Raw genomic sequence first — 8,835 nt, forward strand, 5'->3', positions numbered from 1 at the left:
AGCCAGAGCTAGAGCTAGAGCTGAGAGCCAAAGCATTGGAGCCGCAAGGCTAGAGTCCTTGACAGAGGCATAGCCACCATAGGTTGGAGGCAGAACCTCAGAGCCACATAGCTCAAAGCAGACTTCCAAGAGCTGTGATGCCGTAGTGAAGTTGTAGAACAATAAAGGATAGAAATGATCAGCTATTGTTGGTGTCCAGAGTGGGCTAAAGACAGAAGAAGGCATTCCAGAGATAGTTAAGAGGATTCTGAGAGAGTTGGTGCAAGCTAGAGCAAGATCGCTGAGAGCGCAGATTGAAGGAGTTGAGTCCAGAGAAGCCTAGATCTGTCATCAGAGTGAGGACAGACAGTGGTATAAGATGGCATTCGAAGAGGATTCTGAGAGAGTTGGTGCAAGCTAGAGCAAGATCGCTTAAAGCGCAGATTGAAGGAGTTGAGTCCAGAGAAGCCTAGATCTGTCATCAGAGTGAGGACAGCCAGTGGTATAAGATGGCATTCTAAACCCATAGGTTCAGTGTAAACCAATGGAGTTGAGAGTGGAGCTTGTAAAAGATTTCTTTCCATAATCCCAGAGAGCCTAGTCGAGTTGACTAGAGCTCAAGGAGACGTAGCCCAAGAGTTTTGGGCGAACTCCAAATTAGTATTGTTGTTATGTGTGTTGTTTTATTTCTGCATATTTCTACTATTCGTCTGTTGCTTATTTGCTATTTTACTTACTATCATATGTATTTTATACCAACATAAGCAAGTGAACTTACAACACATAATGGTTTTAAAACAAATTTAAACTTACACCTATTTTCAAGCACATTAGTAATTCCGCATTTGGTTAATCACTAGATCTTGGGAATATTTAAGCTTTGAAAGTGGGAGAGGTTCTTGTAAACTCACAAGAAGCCTTTAGTTCCCCATTTTCAGATCATCAGAGGTGTAGGAAATGAAGATCTAGACCAGTTCTGGTTCGTGGTTAGAGCAGTGTGGGAAGCACAAGGGGTCACAGACGACAAAATTAAGATGGCTACATTGGTGAGCACGCTATAGGATCGCACATTAACATGGTATATCAAGCACTCTAATGACCACCCAAACGCAGGGATAGCAGAGATCCAGAATTTGTTGAACAGAGAATTTAGCCGGTCGAAATCAAAGACATAGTCAATCATTAGGTTTAAAGAGATCGTGATGCTTCTAGGCGAGACCCCATGGGATTTGGATCAGCAGTTGAAGAGTATGATCCATGAGGCCAATATGACGCTAACAAATGCCCAACATCGCGCATGGTTTGTGGCATCCCTGACACTGCACTTGAGGACGACGCTGTCACAACAAAAACTTTCCACCCAGGTCGAAGCATTGGAAATGACAATGAGGTTGTATGAGACACTGATAAAAGACCTTGGGTTGGGAGTTCAAAAAATCCACATGCAACTATAGAATCTATGCCTGGAAATGTAGAGTTTGAAGTAGGATAGGGCACCGCAGCCAAAGGTGCGAGGAAGTATGGTGCGTAAAATGCAAAGGCCAGGGCCATGACAAGGACCACTGTCTTTATTCGTGAACTACTTGGCAGGAGGGGGACCAATGTTGTTGAGACTAGAGGCAAAGGTAGGGCCGAGTGTGACACTCGTGTTATGGTGCACGATCTGTTAGATAGGAGGAAAACATAAGACAAACAATTGTCATTTGTTGCAGAAGTATATGTAGACTCCCTAATAGTTGTTTTGTAATTTCGGCAAGTCGATAGGCCACCATGAGTGCACTTGTTGTAGCTATGAGCTAATGATGGATTAGACCCTAGCCTATAGGATGCAGAAAGAAACGTGAGCCCTCGACACAACTGTAGGGATGGCGCATGCTAGATTTCAGGGGTGAGGTCGAGGACGAGAAGGAATGGGACCAATAAGGGGCCGCAGACAGTTAATTTGTTACAATTGTGGAGGACCAGGGCACTATGCCCGCGATTTTACCAACCTGATGAGGATATCATGTTCGTACTATGGTCAGTTTGATCATGAAACAATAGATTGTTCTACATTGATCACACAGATGCACGAAAAAGGAGTATTCCAGCGTCCTTCAACCTAGAACATCCAAATGATGAGGTCTGGACCATGCAAAGAAGACCTGAATGTGAACATGATGCTCAGAAGTGGCACAACCACGGGGGAGGATAAGGGGAAGCAACCCGAGGAAGATATAGGGGTTCGCAAGGCTCCTGCAAAGGAACCTGAGTTTGACTTAGAACGCACAAAGGAAACGTTTATGGAAGCTAAGAAGAGCTTCATGGAGGCCTCTACTTCAAGTAGTAGGGTTCAACCAGAGCTAGGGATGGATCCTTCTACACTTACTATCTTTTTGGAGACATGCATGAAACTGCTGCGTGACAACAAGGTAGTTAAGGGACTACAGGAGCTGATCAACAAGTACGTAGGGTCAGGAGAACCGCGCGTAGTCCGGAAAGTGGGAAAGTATGCATTGTGCACCAGGAGGGAAGTGAGATTGATGACGCAGATTGGTGAGTATGAAATGGATCAGGTCATCCTAGATCTAGGATTGAACGCAAATGTGTTACCAAAGCAAACATGGGAACGCATGGGCAGGCCTGCGTTGCAATGGTCCCCTATTCAATTACGAATGGCAAACCAATAGAATATTTTTCGCATGGGGATTTTGCAAGGGGTAACAGTTGATATTGAATGCGCAAGCACACAGACAGACTTTGAAGTGATAGAGATTGTTGATAACAACAATCCCTATCCCGCATTGTTAAGAATAGACTGGGCCACTGATATGAATAGAGTCATCAACCTGAAGAAGAAAAAGATGATATTCGAGAAAAGGTCACTACGCGTAGTACTCCCGCTAGACCCAGCTGAAGGAGCACAATACACTGAACCAGTGCGCGACGATGAAAGTTACGATGAGCTGGATTGTATTTACCAGATAACGGTGCAAGACCAGGATCGGGTGAATCCGACTGCAGATGGGAGAATCTCATGGGAGTGTGATAGCTCCTATACTTCGGATTCAGATGAAGAAGTAGAGTATTGGTAGAACCGGTTGCACGAAGTGACATCACTAAATTGCAACATGATGATTAGATCACTACATTGCTTAATAACAAAGGCGAGGGAACTTCCAACATATGATGGAGTGACAGTGGTGGATGAATTCCTAGACAAATTTGAAAGCATAGTACCAGAACAGTAGCGGTATGGTGCATTGGGATGGGCATTGCGCACAACACCTGCACGATGGTGGAGTACACATCAGGAAACCATTGTAAACTAGCATGAATGTAGAAGGCAGATGCACCTACGGTTTGGAAGTCCCCAGTGTCGAACAAGAGCCAGGCAGCCAGGACGAAGCAGCTTGCATGCCCACCAGTGTCACTGGGTACAGACGTGTGTTGTGTAGTCCACACAAGCACAACCGAGACTAAGGATCAGAAATTGAAACCAAACCCAGCAGCAGGAAAAGTGACACGCACCACAAATATTCCAAGAAGAATCATTCAAGAAGGTATGCAGGATCCTGAACAAGGTTCACTAGGCCATGTACAATAATCTGAGTGCGGGGACGATCCTGAAGATGATGGGCAGAGTCGAGGCCATAGCTTTGGGAGGAAGGAATCCTCACATAGTTGGAACAATATGCGGGGACCAGGACGAAGGAATTATGCAGCCACATAACGTCGAACATATGAAGGTTCAGGAAGCCATCCGACGGGCGAACCTTAAGTTTCGTGAACTCAAAGATCGAGTACTACTAAGAAAGAAAAACATGTTAATGGATGCAGAAATCAAAGAACTGGAAACTGAATCCATGCAAACATGCCACATCAATAAACTAAGAATGACAAGACAAGATATGGGCATAAGTACTACTACATTAGAAGATTTCCGCCAAGAATTTGTGGCTCTGCTACCATGGCTACGACCGCACATTACCAGACAAAGTAACCAAGGGAGCGCATCGCATAAGGAAGAATGTGCGGCACTAACTGTCACGATAGAAATTCAGGAGTGCCTGTGGACTAGGCTGGAAGGTGCATTGAAGCCTCACACAGGTGGTGTGACCATCTGACTATCTGTAGAAAGCATAGTCTTAATTCTCCAAGAAGTTGAAAGAGTGTGTGGGACTATAAAAGAGTCTGTATGGGAGCAGCATGATAAGGAGGTTGCGCGCAGGATCAGTATGTCACAGGGGTCGCACCTACGCATGGGGGGTTGCACTGCTGCGTGGGTAGGTTGGGAAGTGACCGTTGGTGTCACTGTTCATGACAAGATGTCCAAGTTAAGACAACGAGGAGCGAGCAGTGGAAAATTAATACAGGAAGTTAGAACTAGATTTGGGATGATCTTCCACCAATCTCACATTAATGAGCTTAATGAGGGGGGAATAGTCAAATTTGAATTCAAAAAGGCCTATAAATCACAGGTGGTTATCCACCGAACAACCCTTGGCATCTTGAGAATTCAGTTGGTGTGCTATCAATTGGGTATGGACTCTTGGGTTGTGTTATGTTCTTTCCACGTAGTTAATAGGGGGTTTGAAGGGCACCCGTAACCCCACTTTATGGGGTTCGGGGCAGCGCCCTGGAAAATTTTGGTTTTGGACCATATGTTAGGTTGGGCGGACCCACCTATGGTTTTGTACATGATTTTCGCACATGTTTTTTGGACGCGATGGTTTTCGGTCCATGGTATTGGACGCGATGGATTTCTGTCCATGGTATTGGATGCTTCGACATGTATAAATATGTATTGTAACATTGAAAGGAACATAATGAAAAATCAAGCTGGTAGTCTTGGTTTTGGGATCCAGGGAAAAATCTTTGTGCATATGTGTTGTATGGGTTATGCTCTCGCATTGTTTATTTTCTTTGTTTAAGAATTCATATGCAGGTAATTTCTGTACAGGGTTAAAACCTACATTTGGTATTGGAGTTGTTTTGGCTTCAAGGGGACGCCTTTGTTGCTGAGGGGTTTCGCTCGGGCCTGTGGTAGACCCTGTTCAGTGGGAGATCTGCGATATCGATTCTGGTGGTGAAAGAAGATGGCGAGCAGTGGAAAGATAGAGATTGAGAAGTTCAATGGTCAGAATTTTGAGTTGTGGAAACTCAAGATGGAGGATCGGTTGGTGGATAAAGATCAGTGGATCGTGGTAGATCCGGGTACTAAACCATCGAGAGTGACCGATGAAGAATGGAAGAAGTTGGATCAGAAGGCAAAGAGCACAATACAATTGTGTGTCTCGGATTCAGTATTGCTGAATGTATCAGGGGAAGTTACAGCAAAGGCTTTGTGGGTCAAGTTAGGGACTTTGTACCAATCTAAGTCTCTAGTGAATAAACTGTTCCTGCGGAAAAAGCTGTATAACCTGAGGATGAAAGATGGAGACTCGGTGACAGAGCATCTAAATGCGTTTAATACTGTGGTAAGTCAGTTATTATCTGTTGATATTAAAATTTCAGATGAAGATAAGTGCATCAGTGTATTGTGTTCTCTACCAGATTCGTGGGATAGTCTGGTTATTGCAATAGGTAGCAATACAACTGCTTTGCAGTTTGATGAAATAGTCTCAGCCTTGCTGACGGAGGAGATGAGACAAAAAAATATGGACAACCAGAATGGTGATGCCTTGTCTGTACGAGGACGGTCCCAGAATAGAAACAAAAATAAGTCATCGAGTGGGAGATCTAAATATCCAGGAAAAACTACAAAGGTGGTGTGCTGGAAATGCAGAAAGGAAGGGCACTTTAGAAGGGATTGTAAATCTAAAGCTCCTAATAAAGGAAAGGGATCTGATGATGCTCCTTCTACAGAGGCGAAAACCACCTCAGATGAAGGTGGGGATGTGTACTTGGCTTCTTCAAGTACACATGTTGATCATGAGGCATGGTTGATTGACTCAGGTGCATCCTTTCACTTCACTCCCCATAGAGAGTGGTTCTGCGAGTATGAGAAATATGATGGTGGTGATGTATTCTTAGGAGATGATAGGAAGGCTAGAATCATTGGTCGGGGAAAAGTAAAGTTGAAGTTGCAAGGTGGAAGGGTTAGAACACTTCCGGGTGTTCTACATATTCCTGCATTGGCCAGAAATCTGATTTCTGTAAGCAAGTTGGATGATGCAGGTGTAAAGACGGTGTTCGAGAAAGATACGTACAAGATGGTTCGAGGAGCGCTGATATTAATGCGGGGAGTTCGGATTGGAACTCTGTACAAGCTGCAAGGTAGCACTGTTGTTGATGGGTGCAATAGTTCTATGGTTCCTGAAAATGGAGTAGAGAATCTAGTGGTCTCTGGAGAGAAGACCATGTTGTGGCATCAAAGGCTTGGACATATTGGAGAGAAGGGCCTTCGAATACTTCATGGTAAAGGTATGGTAGAAGGTATGAATAATAGCTCTCTGGATTTTGATTTCTGTGAAAATTATGTATATGGGAAGCAGAATCGGGTGAGTTTCCCCTCTGGTGGTAAAAGGACGAAACAGATATTAGAGCTTGTGCATAGTGATGTGTTTGGACCTGTGAAGGTTCCATCACTGGGTAAGTCTGTGTACTATGTATCATTCATAGATGACTTCTCAAGGAATACATGGATATATTTTCTTAAGAAGAAATCTGAAGTCTTTGACAGGTTTAAAGAATTTAAGGCTCTGGTGGAAAATCAGACAGAGAAGAAGATAAAGGTGCTAAGGACAGATAATGGTGGAGAATTTTGCAGCAAGGAATTTGAAGAATTTTGTAAGAAGTCTGGTGTTGCACGGCAGAAGACTACTCCATATACACCTCAGCAAAATGGAGTCGCAGAAAGAATGAACAAGACGTTGATGGAAAGGACAAGAAGCATGCTCAGTGGTGCCAGGTTAGGACAGGAATTCTGGGCAGAGGCGGTGGATATTGCATGTTACCTGATCAACAGATAACCTTCATGAGTGTTGGAGGATAAGACTCCACAAGAAGTATGGACTGGTAAGAAACCCTCTCTTTCACATCTAAGGGTATTTGGATGTGATGCATATGTACATGTTCCAAAGGAGAAACGAACCAAGTTGGATAGTAAATCTGAAAAGTGCATCTTTATTAAGTATAAGGATGGTTTAAAGGGTTATAAGCTTTGGAACCCAGTCACACGGAAGGTTGTGTACAGCCGAGATGTGTTTTTCAGAGAGGTAAAAGATGTTATTCAACATGAAGTCCAACCAAAGGAACCTGAGAAGATAGAGTTTGAGCCAAAGGAGGAAGAATCAGACTCTGCAGCAGAGGAGGAATCAGAAGATGAAGAGCCACAAACTCCGGCTGTGAGAAGATCAGTTCGAGAAAGAAGTTAGCCAGAAAGGTATAGTCCATCTACTTTCAGTTTAAATTTTGCTTTGTCTGTGACTGATAATGATCCCAGAACTGTGAAGGAAGCAGTGGATTCAGAGGATGGAAAACTCTGGAAAGAGGCCATGGTCGATGAAATGGCATCTTTGCACAAAAATGAGGCTTGGGAACTGGTGGAGTTGCCAGCTGGAAGGAAACCCATTGGTAGCAAATGGGTGTTCAAGAAGAAGACAAATGCAGAAGGAAAGGTGGAGAAATACAAAGCTCGGTTGGTAGCAAAAGGTTATTCCCAGGTGCCGAGAATTTATTTTGGTGATATTTTTTCTCCTGTTGCCAAGGTAACTTCTATTAGATTACTTTTATCTGTTGTTGCTGCTTTTGATTTTGAGGTAGAACAGATGGATGTGAAGACAGCATTTCTTCACGAGGATTTGGAAGAGGAAATCTACATGAAGCAACCTGAAGGCTTTGCGGTGAAGGGTAAGAAAGAACTGGTATGCAAGTTAAAGAAGTCTCTGTATGGGCTAAAACAGTCACCAAGGATGTGGTATCAGAAATTTGATACATTTATACGGGGACTTGGCTTCACCAGAAGAAAAGCAGATCATTGTGTGTATCTTAAATTAATTGGTGACCGTATTATTTATCTGGTCTTGTGTGTGGATGATATGTTGCTGGTTGGAAATGATAAAGAAATTATCCAGGATTTGAAGACCCAATTTTCCTCCAAATTCGACATGAAAGATCTTGGTGCTACAAACTATATTTTGGGCATGGAAATTAAAAGAGATCGGTCAAAGAGGAAGCTCTGGTTAAACCAGAGGAAGTATGTCGAGACAATACTCCAGAGGTTTAATATGCAGGATAGTAAACCGGTGAAGGTTCCTATTCCTGTAGGTGTGAGGTTATGTGCTGAACAGTGTCCCAAGACACAAGAAGAGGAAGAGGACATGTCCTGTGTTCCATATGCAAGTGCAGTGGGTAGCCTGATGTATGCAATGGTCTGTACTAGACCAGACATTGCACATGCAATGGGAGTATTGAGTAGGTTTATGTCAAAACCTGGGAAGGAGCACTGGACAGCAGTGAAGCGTGTTTTCAGGTATTTGCGTGGCACTAGTGATTATGGTTTGTGCTACCAAGGAAGACGAGGATTGGACAGAGTGTTGGATATTCATGGCTTTGTTGATGCAGACTGGGATGGAGATCTGGATCAGAGAAGAACTACAAGTGGGTATGTGTTTAATCTATTTGGAGGTGCAGTCAGTTGGATGAGTAAGAAACAATCTGTAGTGGCACTATCAACTACAGAGGCAGAATACATGGCAGCCACTCATGCAAGCAAGGAAGCAGTTTGGTTGCAGAGATTGTGTTCAAGTATGGGGTTAGTACAGGGAGCTATAAGAATAGACTGTGACAACCAAAGCGCAATTTTCTTGGCAAAGAACCCTGCTTATCATTCAAAGACAAAGCACATTGATGTTCAATATCACTTTGTGAGGG

The sequence above is a fragment of the Pinus tabuliformis genome, chromosome 4_1 (genome assembly GCF_031772625.1).
Source record: "Pinus tabuliformis cultivar Carrire ecotype Pingquan chromosome 4_1, CPIR1, whole genome shotgun sequence".
Lineage (NCBI taxonomy): Eukaryota > Viridiplantae > Streptophyta > Pinopsida > Pinales > Pinaceae > Pinus > Pinus tabuliformis.